Raw genomic sequence first — 15,769 nt, 5'->3', positions numbered from 1 at the left:
CTGTCCAATGCACCCAGATTGTGGTGCGACACGTCCATTCGACTTCAAAAGTCAAACTACCAGTGTACAATATTGGCTCGCAACGAGGTTACTATTAAAAAAAGGTCGCCGCACGTTCGTCCGGGATCGAACCCACAAAACGAGCTATACACTCCCTCGACCACTAGTAGTACTCGTTGGAGTACAACGCAACCTAGAATCGCCTTTTGTCGCTTGTACATTGTTCCTTCCAATAAACCACTAATAATGCCAAGAAACTACTACCACTTACAAACCAGCCCCTACCAAGAAACGACTACTCTACAAAGTGCCGTTATAGGGACGTTTCAACCCACGTCACCATTTAAGTCAACGCCTTCTATTCGACCGGCAAGTTAGGCGTTATGACTCATGGGAGCTACATGTCAGTCTAGACAAAAATCCCCGAGTGACCTCCTACCTCCGGCCCGTCCACCTAGTCATCCTCGGCCATGGGACGCAGCTACCGCCACCGACAGAAGGCGAGGTCAATACCGCCGGCGGTGCGGAGCCCATCTTGCGAAAGCACGGATGCTAACTCCGTCTGGCGCTCGCGGCCGCTAGCTAGCCAAGATAGGACAGACCCTGCTGGATGCATCCAACTGCTTGTCTGCAAGGTTTGCTAGCTAGGTTGGCACGGAGGTGCGGCGGCTTGCTCGCGTGTGAGTCACGCTTGGGCCAGCCAGCCAACCCGTGCGGAGGCCAGCGCGGCGTCCGGCCCGTTCAGCGGAGCGGTGGCCAACTCGCTCATCACCGGCAACACCGACGAACACACATCCGTACTGTTTGAGGTAATGTTCAGGAAAAATAATGATTGGAGGAGGAAGAACAGGATAGAAGGTCATATGTGGGTCCCTCGTGTCAACGGTCAAACAAAATGTGTTGGTTTAAGTTGCCTCGTTAGCACGGACGTGTGGGCCAACCCTGTCATAAACGGGTTTAGACAAGCCTAATCGGCACTAGGTAGTAGTTTTTTGGCGCGGATTAAGAAATTTTGGGTTTTTTTTTGCTATTTTTTGTATAATAGTTTCTTTCTAGGGCTGGTTGAAAGTGGTAGTTTTTTGTTAAATACTCTACATATTGTAAGTAGGAGTGAAAGTTAAGCTTTGGAAGCCAATAGCACGGCTAGTTACCATGAGTGACTAATATCTTGATGGAAAACTCGAAACTATGGAAATACTAGCATTTTTTTGCATGGTTGGAAATTCTAGCAATGTTCACGTGCATTGCAACGGATCATAATTAGAATAATACTTATTCACAAACTTGATAGAAAACACTCTAATTTTTATATACATATATCACTAGAGATATATTATGTTTCAATCAGAATATATTCCTTGGGCTGTTTTGGTGAGGTGAGGGAGGGATGTGGTTGGTTTTAAGATACTAATTAAGGGTTTTTTCTGCAAATTGGTAGAGAAGTGGGATGTTGTTGAGAAAAGGCAACAACTTAACTCACAGTCATTAGATGTAGATCTAATGGTCAGAAATGACGGATGGCAGACACATCATCATCACCAACTAAGTCTTTTGTAGGAGTATTGGCAAGATGTTCGTGCATTGCACGGAACATCAAGATGCATTTTTTTATAAAACACCTATTGTGATTGACCCATGCGGGAGTAATCCCATGTGTAAAAACTAATGATATCTCGAGAAATAGGAGAGATAAGGTGAGGAGGAGTGGGGCGTGGTGGTGATTGGTGGTCGGACTGAGCGGAGGCACGGGGATGGACGACGCCGGCAGCGACCACCATGCCAGTTTGTTTCAGAGGCTTCCTTTTTAACTGCTCAACTACGAGGTTGTGGGAGATAAGGATGAACGTGGGAAGGCCTTGTCTGCAAATGTAGAGAGAGGTGCGGGTATCTTTTAGTTTAATTTCTATCCGTCAGATATAGATCAGATGGTCTATATTGCAAGATGGCACGCGTACCATCATCACCAACTTGGTTTTTTTTATAATAGAAGAGATATAAGTATGGAGATACAAACGTATTATCGATGCTTGGATCTATATTCTATTCAACAACTGAGCATGTGGGGCCTTAACACGATGACTTCTTGACTGTGTAAAACAAAGGTTTTCCCGCCGCCGATAAGGAGAGGGTGATGGCGGTGCGCTTTCGGCTTGCTATAGTCCTAGTAGTCATACTAGGTGGTCTACGCACATGTAGATCTATTCTTTTGCACGTCTCGTGTTTGCCGTACTGCCACTACTATTGATGAATAGACGGTAAGTTATTCACGGGAAAACCTTAGTTGAGCGTGTGTGCGAGAGAGAGGGAGACAACGTGCGTGTGTGATATGTGTAGAGACTGAGGAACTGATAATAGATTCTTTGTGACTCTATGTGTGGAGGATAGAGAGAGAGACATGTGCATGGGGCTTTGTGTTGTGTAACGTGTAGACACATAGACATAATCAGAGAGTGAGTGTGTGAGTTACCCATGCAGACATGGGGAGAGATGTGTGAGTTAGAGAGATGGAGAATTTGGTGTGCATCTGAGCTGGAGAGGGGGGATATATACATACCTAGAGCTGGAGAGAATATGCAAGGGTGTGTGTCTTAAAAGAAGGATCCAGATAGATGGGTGTTTGTCTGTGTCTGTGTGTGTTTTGTGCGCGCGCATGTGTGTGAGATGGAGTGTGTGTATGTGGAGAAGAGAGACCACTAATGATGTAAACATAGTATAGGGGAGGGGGAATGGTGTGACATGTGTGTCAAAGAGAGACAAAGGCATGTGTAGTAGCGGGATAGCATGGGTGCGGGCGGGGAGCAGACTATTTGGAAGAGACATCGAGTGTGTGTGGGAGAGGGGTGTGAGAGCAAGAGAGAGAGCTAGTGAGGGACATAGAGAGGAAGAGAGGGAGAGATAGGCGACGTTTGTGTGCAGAAGTGGCGTATAGATAGGGAGACAATGTTGATGTTGATCGAAAGTGGCCTATGTACGGAGACGCAAGGGAAGCGAGTCATCGTGTGTGGGATAGGAACTTTATGAGATATCTAGAATAGATGGCGTAGAGAACAACATGCGGGATTGAGAATGATGATACATTAGGGAGCAATGGAAAGAGTCACGACATATATGTATATAGGGAAGGAGCTGGGGCGGGTCCGCATGTGGGAGAGATAGAAAGAGGAGAGTGGTGCACAAGGAGACAAAGTGTGCTTTTTTGAAATGGGGTGGTGTGTGAGGTGAGTGTGCGAGAACCAAACTAGGGAGATAGACATAATTGGGGGCGACGTTTTGTGCGTATGGGAAAGATACACTCTGTATAGTGCGAGTGCTTGGGAAAGAGAGATGTCGGGAGACCTAGAGAGTGGGGGAAGTGATGTGTGCATGCCCGAGAGACAAAGTGATAGAGACCTATATTGGGGTCCGGACTTTAGAAGAGAGGGGTGTTAATGTGCTCGTGTGTTCGTGTCCGGGTGTAACGCCCCGGATCCGATGCGCCAGGTGTCTTTCAGTTATTTGTCGTTGTTGCCATGTCTTTTGCTTGCGTGTTGCATTTTCCCATGTCATCATCTGCATTTCATCATCATGTTTTTTCAAAACTTGCATCCGGTCTTTTTCCCCGTTGTCCGTTTCGCATCCGACACTCTCGCGCGCGCCCATCGCCCCTCTCAGACCTTGTTTCGTGAGTGGGAGAAAAACATTCTCGGAATGGGCCGAGATTTGCCGAGTGGCCTTGGTATAGCACCAACAGACCGCCCGTCAAATTTCGTTCCATTTGGAGGTTGTTTGATGCCCCAACGGTTGACCGCGTAGGCCGGAACCCCTCTCTCTTTGCAGCCCAGACCCTCTTCACCACAGCCCATGAGCCCATCCAAACCCCCTCCATGCTCTCGGTCATTCGATCACGATCGTGTGGGCGAAAACCGCACCTCATTTGGACTCTCCTAGCTCCCTATGCCTATATAAACACCCCCTCCCCTCGAAATTCGCGGTGTAAACCCTAACCTTCTTCCCTCCACGCCGTCGGACACCTCTCCCCACCACCGGACATGTCTGCCGCCGCTTCCTCAGCAACCCCCCGTCCGCCACGTCGCCCCTCCGGCTCCCCACCGCTCCACGGCCCGCGGAGCCCACGGCTGGCCCGCGCCGGGCCCGACCGCGCCCGCAGCCCCCGCCAAGCCCTGGCGACCGAGCCGCCGCCGCGCCGGCACGCCTCGCCCCGCCGCCTGGTCTCCCGCGCTGCCGCCCGGTCCGGCCTCCGCCGCACCGCCCGCGCCGGGCCAGACCGCGTCCGCGCCCCGCCGCCGCGACCTCGCGCGCCGCCTGGCCGACCCCGCCGGACCCCGCGCCGTCCGCCTCTGCGCTCCGCCGCCAGCACGGCCCCTCGCCGCGCCTCCGCCGCCGTCGCCGGGTCCGGACGGGTGGGATGAGATCCACCCGTCCTGGAACCAAACGCGTCGTCCCGCGCCCGGATCCCTCCGTCCCGTCCACGTTCTCCGCGGGGTATAATTTTCTGCTAAGTCCCTAAGTTTTCTGCATTACGTACCCATGTTCATCATGCCATATCTTTATGTGTGCTTCTCCGTTTTGTGCGTGTAATATATCAAAATGTTCATCATGAGATGCTCTTCATTTTGTTCCATTGCGCCATGCTTTTTTGAGGTCATGTTGATGCCGTAATCATCATTGCAAGAGTGATATATGCTGTTAACTGCTGTCTGTTATCAGAACTTGGCAATTTGTCTTTTTCATTGCATTTTGTGTGTGCATCCTATGAGCCTAATCTCTACATGTATTTCGATCTACATCATGCCATCTTTACTGGGGTACTTGACTTGTATTTTTGTGATCTATGTGGTGAGTAGCACAAGCATGCAAAGTAGCCTCCATGATGTTGCTGATTTCTGTGACTTAGTGATTTCTGCCAAGTCTGAGTCTGTTATATTTTGTTGCCATATAAACCTGCTGCTACAAGTCATTCTATGCATGATCTGGAGATGTTCACTAAGGATGTTTTATTGTTGATGTTATGTTCTATCCATCAATGCCCTTGGTTGCATTTATAGCCAGCTGTAGCTTGTTGTGATCGTGCTCTCAAGTTGCTAAATAATGTTTCTGCAGCGTGTTAACATGAAGTTCGTTGTTGCCATGTGTTTTGCTAGTGATCCATGTACCCTATGACTATGCTATTGCCATTCTTAGCTTCATAATAATGCCGTCTGACTGTTGGTTACCTTGCCTACTTTTTGTTATTCCTTCCATGCTCTGTTTTTCTTCTAAGTCTGAATCTGTCATATAGTTGCTATGTTTACATGGGTGCCATCATATCTTCTGTACCTTTTTGGCTCGTGATCAGTAAGGGACTTTTGTTCTATGCAATTAGTAGATTCATGCCATGCCTTTGGTTGCCATGATACATTCCTGTAGCATGTTGTTTGATAGCTCTAAACTTTGCAACCTGATGTTATTTCTGCCATGTCCAGTGATTTCTGCTAAGTCTGTGAAACTGTTATTATTTGCAATCTTGCCATGTCCTTTTGAGCATGTTCTAGTGATTTCTGGAGATAGCTCAGTGTTCATGTTGTGTCATGCTTTACCTGTACATCATGTTCATGCCTTTTTTCATGTTGAGGTGCTGTAGCATATTGTTGTGATGCTTGCAAGATGCCTAGTTGCTGTTTTGGACAGATTGTAGCTCCGAATCTAATGAACTTTATATGTAACTTGACTAGAATTTCGTGTAGATTGTTTTGGTGCATCTTAACTTGCTGTTTAACAACTTGAACATAAGGTTTATTCAGATCTGGACCAATTTCAAAATTTGCTTATGAGGACTTACCGGAATTGTTATACGTTGTTTACGGCCTCATTTAAACTTGCTTTGTTGTGTTGTTCTTGTATGCATCATCTCTTGCCATGAGTAGCTTCATGTAGCCTTGTCATGCATCATACTTGGTTGAGCATCATGCCTTGTTCATGTGTGGTGTGTTTACCTTGTTGTGTGCTCCTTCTCGATAGTTCCTGTGTCGTTGCGATCGTGAGGATTCGTTCGTCTTCGTGGCTTCATCTTCTTCATGGACTCGTTCTTCTTCCTAGCGGGATTTCAGGCAAGATGACCGTCACCTTGGATCTCATTACTATCATTGCTATGCTAGTTGCTTCGTTCTATCGCTTTGCTGCGCTACCTATTCACTTGCTCTTCAAGCCGCCCAAATTGCCAAGAAACCACCTATAACCTTTGTCACCCTTCCTAGCAAACCGTTGTTTGGCTATGTTGCCGCTTTGCTCAGTCCCTCTTATAGCGCTGCTAGTTGAAGGTGAAGATGAAGATTGCTCCATGTTGGATTATGATTATGTTGGGATATCACAATATCTCTTATTTAACTAATGCATCTATATACTTGGTAAAGGGTGGAAGGCTCGGCCTTATGCCTGGTGTTTTGTTCCACTCTTGCCGCCCTAGTTTCCGTCATACCGGTGTTATATTGCTTGATTTTGCGTCCCTTATGCGGTTGGCTGATTTATGGGACCCCCTTGACAGTTCGCTTTGAATAAAACTCTTCCAGCAAGGCCCAACCTTGGTTTTACATTTGCCTCATCTAGCCTTTTTCCCTTGGGAGTCGCCCATCCCGAGGGTCATCTTTATTTTAGCCCCCGGGCCAGTGCTTGTCTAAGTGTTGGTCCAAACTAGAGCACCGTGCGGGACCATCCCTTGGCAACTTGGGTTACGTCGGTACCTGTACGCTTAGCTCATCCGGTGTGTCCTGAGAACGAGATACGTGCAACTCCTATCGGGATTGTCGACACATCGGGCGGCTTTGCTGGTCTTGTTTTCCCATTGTCGAAATGTCTTGTAACCGGGATTCCGAGACTGATCGGGTCTTCCCGGGAGAAGGAATATCCTTCGTTGACCGTAAGAGCTTATAATGGGCTAAGTTGGGACACCCCTGCAGGGTATTATCTTTCGAAAGCCGTGCCCGTGGTTATGTGGCAGATGGGAATTTGTTAATATCCGGTTGTAGAGAACTTGACACTTGACTTAATTAAAACGCATCAACCGCGTGTGTAACCGTGATGGTCTCTTTTCGGCGGAGTCCGGGAAGTGAACACGGTTTCTGGGTTATGTTTGACGTAAGTAGGAGTTCAGGATCACTTCTTGATCATTGCTAGTTTCACGACCGTTCTGTTGCTTCTCTTCTCGCTCTTATTTGTGTAAGTTAGCCACCATACTTGCTTAGTCGCTGCTGCAACCACACCACTTTACCCCTTCCTTACCCATTAAGCTTTGCTAGTCTTGATACCCATGGTAATGGGATTGCTGAGTCCTCGTGGCTCACAGATTACTACAACACCAGTTGCGGGTATAGGTTTTGCGATGATCATGACGCGAGAGCGAGGTTACTTGTTTTGGACTCCTTCTACTTCTTCTTCGATCAGGGGATAGGTTCCAGGTCGGCAGCCTGGGCTAGCAGGGTGGATGTCGTTTGAGCTTCTGTTTATGTTTCTTCCGTACTCGGATGTTGGTCATGTGTTTGATGTATTGATGTATTCTTGCGGCATTTGTATGCCTTGTATGTATCCCCAACTATTATGTAATGTTGATGCAATGATATCCACCTTGCAAAAGCGTTTCAATATGCGGGTCTATCCTTGGTGGGACCTTCGAGTTCCTTGCGGATAGGGTCGCATATTGGGCGTGACAAGTTGGTATCAAAGCCTCGACCGACCCTAGGAGCCCCCTTGATTGATCGTGTAGTTTGGCCGTTGTTGAGTCTAGAAGAAAATTGTTTTCAGAGTCTAGCTATATCAGAGCGTAGGAATTCTTTTTACTCCTCTGCCCCTTGGTCGCTCTGGTGAGAAATCTGGACGTAGTTGTTTTGAACTATTCCTCTTCCCCTTCAAATTTTTGTTAGGATCTCGCGGTTAGTTTCGTTTGTTGTCCATCCTCTTTTCTATCCAGCGCATTTTTCTTCGAGTGGTTTCGCTCCTCGCCATCTTTTGCAAGAGCAGTAATCAGTGCTTTCCCAACCGACGTTGTTTCCCCATCCGAAGTTTTCCTTGTTTTTGCCACCCGCCCACCCCTCTTCTTCTCGGAACCGGAGCCCGTAATCGAGTATCCATCCTACTCGTGCAAAGCCTTTGCATTCTTTCCTCAAGTATTTAAACTCTTCAAGCTATTCGTCGGTTCCCCTTCCAAGTTGCCTTTGTTTTTCCCGCCCTCCCACCCTCTTATTCCCGGAGCCTGAGTCTCTTTCGAGCATCAATTTCATTCGTGCGGAGTATCTTCAGTCTTCCCTCAATTATTTCAACTGGTGAATTCTCATCTCGCTTGACATTCTTCATCTTTTTTCTTCTCCGGTGGATTCAATTCCAATTTTCGGTAGTGATTATATTCTTTCCTCGGCTCAAATGTTTCCCGTTGCTCGTTCCCCTCTCGTCATTTAATCGTTCCAGAGTGTTGAAGACATCTCAGGAGATTGGTCTGTGTTCGAATTAATTCGAGGTTGTCACCTCATTCAAATATTTCAATTGTTCCGGTGCATCATTTCCCATTCAACAATCCTTTCCAACGGTGTTTCTTTTTAGTGGGTCCATAACCCACATGTCTTCCCCAGGATCTTACCTGACTCTTCTAATTTTCCTGGAGTTATTCTCAAATTCTTTTCGAAGTTGACGTAAGAATGAATTTCATCAGTCAGATGCCTTTCCAAGATCGATTTCAAAATATTTTCATTGTTGGCTCAACCTCTTCGCTTTTCATTCTCCCGGAGTATCTCAACAATTTTGGTGTCCTTCTCGTCGTCATTCTCAACATTTGAGGACCGAAGTAGAGTTTTCCCTAAATCTTGTCCATTCTCCTGAAGATTCGCGGTGCTAGATTGATGTTACCCTATCAAATTGTTTCCAGTCGTGCAATTATTTTCACCCATCCGGAGTATTTCAGGAGTTGTTTTTCGTCTCAAGTATCCGGAGGCCTCCATTTCAAAATATTTCTTCGTTCTAAGTTTTCAAATCCGTTCTCCGATTATTCTATATTCATGCCTTTTCGTTCGTCTCCATATTCTTCCGGTGTTTTGCTATTTAATCAGTTTGCGATCTCTTCGTTCACTTGTCTCTAAATTCCCTCAAGTATATTCGTGCTTTTCTAATTCTTTCCGGTGATTCATTCTCTTTTCTTCATTCGTTTCAATTCTTACGGTGGCTCGTTCAAGATTCTTTCTATTGTTATTATATCAATTCACCCGTTCTTTCCAAATCCTACCGGTGGTTCACGAAGACTTTCTCAAGTTTTGCGCTATACCCCCCCTTAATCTTTTCCAACGAGAATAAGTAGTATGCAAATCCATTGTTTCTCATAAATTTAATTGGTGGAGGATAAGCATAACGTAATCCTTATTTTCTTTCTTCAAGTGGTTTTATCTCTTCTTTTCGGAGATTGTTCATCTTATCACATTCTCGGTTCAAAGTGTTTTTATCTTTTCTTTTCCGGAGTTCCAAGCTTCTCGCCGATTTCGTCGCAAACCCCCATCCAAATCATCGCAAGGCTTTACCCTTATTCTTTTCATACCTCAATTCTGTCTCATCATCCTTTTGTTAACGGAGTTCTTCACGGTGGCTCGTCATGATTTAATTCATTCTTCAAGTGTTCATCAAGATTCTTGTTTAAGGAGTTCTAGTATTTTTTTTGTCTTGCGTCTTGAAGTGCAACTAATCCTCCTTATTCTTCTGAAGTGGAGTTTTGCTTTTCCTCGTTCTTCTCAGCTTTTCAATCTTTTCCGCTTGTGGTTGGTTATCACCTCATAATTTTGAGATGTTATCCATAAGTCCACAACAAGCTTATTCTTTTGTTGTTGAATTTCCAACAACTCCATTCAATGTTTCCTTCTAAGGATGCTCTCTATTTCATTCATGGTAGAAGTTGTCATCTTCTTCCCCGTTATTCTCATTCCACTCTTTCAAGTCTTCCAGAGGTTTTGTGTCGTTCCTCAAGTAAAGTGTCGTTCCATTTCTCAAGTTCATGTTCTATTCTTTCCTTGTTCAGCCGGAGTGCTGCATAAATTCCTTCGTTATTATTCTTTTTCTATCTTGTCCTAACCGGAGTGGTTTCAAATCCAGTCTTATTCCTTAAGCTTTTGCTTCTTGTCTCATTCAACATTCCTCTTTCCTACTCGAGTGTTCTTGATTTTGTTCATCCTCACTGTTTTGTTCTTATTTCACCTCATCCCTTTTTCCTTCCGTCTCGGTCCTAAGATCTCGGGATGAGATCTCTTGTTAGTGGAGGAGTGTTGTAACGCCCCGGATCCGATGCGCCAGGTGTCTTTCAGTTATTCGTCGTTGTTGCCATGTCTTTTGCTTGCGTGTTGCATTTTGCCATGTCATCATCTGCATTTCATCATCATGTTTTTTCAAAACTTGCATCCGGTCTTTTTCCCCGTTGTCCGTTTCGCGATCCGACACTCTCGCGCGCGCCTGTCGCCCCTCTCAGACCTTGTTTCGTGAGTGGGAGAAAAACGTTCTCGGAATGGGCCGAGATTTGCCGAGTGGCCTTGGTATAGCACCGACAGACCGCCAGTCAAATTTCGTTCCATTTGGAGGTCGTTTGATGCCCCAACGGTTGACCGCGTAGCCCGAAACCCCTCTCTCTTTGCAGCCCAGCCCCTCTTCACCACAGCCCATGAGCCCATCCAAACCCCCTCCATGCTCTCGGCCATTCGATCACGATCGTGTGGGCGAAAACCGCACCTCATTTGGACTCTCCTAGCTCCCTATGCCTATATAAACAGCCCCTCCCCTCGAAATTCGCGGTGTAAATCCTAACCTTCTTCCCTCCACGCCGCCGGACACCTCTCCCTACCACCGGACATGTCCACCGCCGCTTCCTCAGCCACTCCCCGTCCGCCACGTCGCCCCTCCGGCTCCCCACCATTCCACGGCCCGCGGAGCCCACGGCCGGCCCATGCCGGGCCGCGCCGGGCCCGACCGCGCCCTGGCGACCGAGCCGCCGCCGCCCGGTCCGGCCTCCGCCGCACCGCCCGCGCCGGGCCCGACCGCGTCCGCGCCCCGCCGCCGCGACCCCGCGCGCCGCCTGGCCGACCCCGCCGGACCCCGCGCCGTCCGCCTCCGCGCTCCGCCGCCGGCGCCGCCCCTTCGTGCCTCCGCCGCCGTCGCCGGCTGCCCCGTCGCCGGATCTAGACGGGTGGGATGAGATCCACCCATCCTGGAACCAAACGCGTCGTCCCGCGCCCGGATCCCTCCGTCCCGCACCGTCCCGTCCACGTTCTCCGCGGGGTATAATTTTCTGCCAAGTACCTAAGTTTTCTGCATTATGTACCCATGTTCATCATGCCATATCTTTATGAGTGTTGCTCCGTTTTGTGCGTGTAATATATCGAAATGTTCATCATGAGATGCTCTTCATTTTGTTCCATTGCGCAATGCTTGTTTGAGGTCATGTTGATGCCCTAATCATCGTTGCAAGAGTGTTATATGCTGTTAACTGCTGTCTGTTATCAGAACTTGGTGATTTGTCTTTTTCATTGCATTTTGTATGTGCATCCTATGATCATGATCTCTACATGTATTTTGATCTACATCATGCCATCTTCTAGGCTGTAGCTCCGAATCTAATGAACTTTATATGTAACTTGACTACAATTTCGTGTAGATTGTTTTGGTGCATCTTAACTTGCTGTTTAACAACTTGAACATAAGGTTTATTCAGATCTGGACCAATTTCGAAATTTGCATATGAGGACTTACCGGAATTGTTATATGTTGTTTCCGGCCTCATTTAAACTTGCTTTGTTGTGTTGTTCTTGTATGCATCATCTCTTGCCATGAGTAGCTTCATGTAGCCTTGTCATGCATCATACTTGGTTGAGCATCATGCCTTGTTCATGTGTGGTGTGTTTACCTTGTTGTGTGCTCCTTCTCGATAGTTCCTGTGTCGTTGCGATCGTGAGGATTCATTCGTCTTCGTGGCTTCATCTTCTTCATGGACTCGTTCTTCTTCCTAGCGGGATTTCAGGCAAGATGACCGTCACCTTGGATCTCATTACTATCATTGCTATGCTAGTTGCTTCGTTCTATCGCTTTGCTGTGCTACCTATTCACTTGCTCTTCAAGCCGCCCAAATTGCCAAGAAACCACCTATAACCTTTGTCACCCTTCCTAGCAAACCGTTGTTTGGCTATGTTGCCGCTTTGCTCAGTCCCTCTTATAGCGCTGCTAGTTGCAGGTGAAGATGAAGATTGCTCCATGTTGGATTATGATTATGTTGGGATATCACAATATCTCTTATTTAACTAATGCATCTATATACTTGGTAAAGGGTGGAAGGCTCGGCCTTATGCCTGGTGTTTTGTTCCACTCTTGCCGCCCTAGTTTCCGTCATACCGGTGTTATGTTGCTTGATTTTGCGTCCCTTATGCGGTTGGGTGATTTATGGGACCCCCTTGACAGTTCGCTTTGAATAAAACTCTTCCAGCAAGGCCCAACCTTGGTTTTACATTTGCCTAACCTAGCCTCTTTCCCTTGGGAGTCGCGCATCCCAAGGGTCATCTTTATTTTACCCCCCGGGCCAGTGCTTGTCGGTACCTGTACGCTTAGCTCATCCGGTGTGTCCTGAGAACGAGATACGTGCGACTCCTATCGGGATTGTCGACACATCGGGCGGCTTTGCTGGTCTTGTTTTCCCATTTTCGAAATGTCTTGTAACCGGGATTCCGAGACTGATCGGGTCTTCCCGGGAGAAGGAATATCCTTCGTTGACCATGAGAGCTTATAATGGGCTAAGTTGGGACACCCCCGCAGGGTATTATCTTTCGAAAGCCGTGCCCGCGGTTATGTGGCAGATGGGAATTTGTTAATATCCGGTTGTAGAGAACTTGACACTTGACTTAATTAAAACGCATCAACCGCGTGTGTAACCGTGATGGTCTCTTTTCGGCGGAGTCCGGGAAGTGAACACGGTTTCTGGGTTATGTTTGACGTAAGTAGGAGTTCAGGATCACTTCTTGATCATTGCTAGTTTCACGACCGTTCCGTTGCTTCTCTTCTCGCTCTTATTTGTGTAAGTTAGCCACCATACATGCTTAGTCGCTGCTGCAACCACACCACTTTACCCCTTCCTTACCCATTAAGCTTTGCTAGTCTTGATACCCATGGTAATGGGATTGCTGAGTCCTCGTGGCTCACAGATTACTACAACACCTGTTGCGGGTATAGGTTTTGCGATGATCATGACGCGATAGCGAGGTTACTTGTTTTGGACTCCTTCTGCTTCTTCTTCGATCAGGGGATAGGTTCCAGGTCGGCAGCCTGGGCTAGCAGGGTGGACGTCGTTTGAGCTTTTGTTTATGTTTCTTCCGTACTCGGATGTTGATCATGTGTTTGATGTATTGATGTATTCTTGCGGCATTTGTATGCCTTGTATGTATCCCCAACTATTATGTAATGCTGATGCAATGATATCCACCTTGCAAAAGCGTTTCAATATGGGGGTCTATCCTTGGTGGCACCTTCGAGTTCCTCGCGGATAGGGTCGCATATTGGGCGTGACACCGGGGGAGAGAATAACTTGTGTGTGTGTGGCGGGGGAGGGCGGGGAGGGGGGGCTTCAGATAAAGAGTGAGGTGTCTATATTTGAGAGACTTTAGCGTAATTGAGATATATATGGTCAATAGTGTGTGCACTCATGGTTGATCAATTTGTTTCACAGTTTGGACTATGAGATAATGATACTTTTGAACATGTGTGATATACTTTGAAGTACTAGAATTACAAACCTAAGATTGGAATTGTGGAATTCGACTCCATCAGTAGCTTTTGTCATTCATTTAAACGGAGGTACATTTTTTAAGCCGGGATTTCGTGATTTCAAATTCATATATCAAACCTAGAGATATACACATACGGGCATGTTCAAACTTTATAATCATCCACTTTATTCATACACATACACATTTTTGCTTTTGTCATCATATTTAGGATAAACACATTTGGAATGTCATTTGAATTGGACCATATGATGGTATTTTCTTGCACTAGCTCAATGATCCATATTTGAATTGAGTGGACAATCTAAGTTTCGAGTTGGAGACATTGATTTTCGAAACTTGCACTTTTTTTTGTGTGCAAAACACACAAATTCTCAGCCATGATATCATAGTCGGCCGTACAAGAGCAGAACACTTAATTTCAGGCACCAAAATCTTTCAAACTTCCCGCTCACATCAAAATATCTCGTGCTCGAAAGTTTTGCCCTGCGATATTCCGACCGCACACCCCGCCGGATCTACCTTCAGCACCTTGGAACCCCCAACTGCCAACTCACCACTTCACCGGAGCCGCTTCAGCGACTGGCTTGTCCACCGCTCCAGATCTCCTTGAACGCCATCATGGTCCACCGCACCGGATCTACTTCACTAGCGCCCTCGTCCACCACAATGTAGGCCCTTCACTAACTCCCTCGTCTGCCCCATCGCTGGCCCTTCATACTCGCCCTTGTCTGCCGCAACAGATCCGCATCACCGAAAGCACTGTACACTGCGTCGGATGTGCTTCGCTGACACCTTCGTCCACTGCACCGGACCCGCTCCACGGATGCCATATTCAACTCCACCGGCCCTGCTTTACTGACGCCTGAGCCTCATCAGATTATTTCAATTTGTACTCCTTCAGTTTTTCTCTTCTTTATCGTGGAACTGTTCACTTACCACAGATGAGCTTTCTTGTATGTCGACAGGCGCCGCAACCGAAGCACTAGAGCCGCTTCAGCAACGGCGACAGCCGGCCCAAACTCAACCGCAACACGAGCACCATCGACGATCCTTAGCTATCAAGTATGACAACGATACCCATACGCCACCGAGAATCAGGTACTATTATCCAACGGCCGGCGCCTACGTTCACTTTCTTAGCATAAGCACCGCACCTTTGAATTTCTTCAAGGCACCATTCAATTTTTCATGAGGCGCGTTATTCTGCTTGCACCAGTAGGGCCATACTTCTGGCAGTGAACAAGTTACATGTGCTAAATTAGAAACCAGTGCACATAGAGTTACAGTGCTTTAGTTTTCTCCTAAGTATTACTGTACTTCCTAGATATCACTGCATGCATGCTATATTTATGAGAATGGTGTTGTTCTGATGCCACCTATTCGTTCCATCAGACTGCTTCATGTTTTCTATGCTTAATTGCACATCAACAAACTAGCATGTGGTTCCGCTGCTGTTTGTTCGTTTTACCCTACATTTTCTGATATTAGCTATTACATCACTGCTCCGAGCCTCTGTTCATTACTTTTTTGTGCCTTCTTGATCTTCCCATGTTGCATGACTAATTTTATGCTTCTGTTAATTATGGTGCTGCCAACTCCATCAAGCAAAATATTTGTTCTTTTGGGGCTGGCACCTCGAACAAGCATAAAAATAGAGTGAAGCACATATATTGTCGTGTAAGCACACACCCTTCTTCCATTAGTTTAGATGAACCATTGATGATCAATTCAAACCCGTGCATGTGATTAAAATTAATTTTACCTAAATAGAGGGTGCAAAATAAACTACAATAACTAGATTTGCAACCACAGGATGCTGACGATATCTTCAAAGAACATTGCAATAGCAGCAAGGCTTTACAACCACATATGGTAAGCCAGTGTGTTTTAGTACATGTGAAATGTAATGTGTGTGGGCTGCTTTATTGGCTTGTGCCCTCAACCTGTAATCCTACAGAATTACAAATAGTTTAGTTGTCTGCTTTGCTGTATTGCTTGATTTGAATACT

The sequence above is a fragment of the Aegilops tauschii genome, chromosome 6, assembly GCF_002575655.3.
Source record: "Aegilops tauschii subsp. strangulata cultivar AL8/78 chromosome 6, Aet v6.0, whole genome shotgun sequence".
In the NCBI taxonomy this organism is placed as follows: domain Eukaryota; kingdom Viridiplantae; phylum Streptophyta; class Magnoliopsida; order Poales; family Poaceae; genus Aegilops; species Aegilops tauschii.
The sequence above is the reverse complement of the archived record's forward strand: the minus strand, read 5'-3'. Positions refer to the sequence as shown.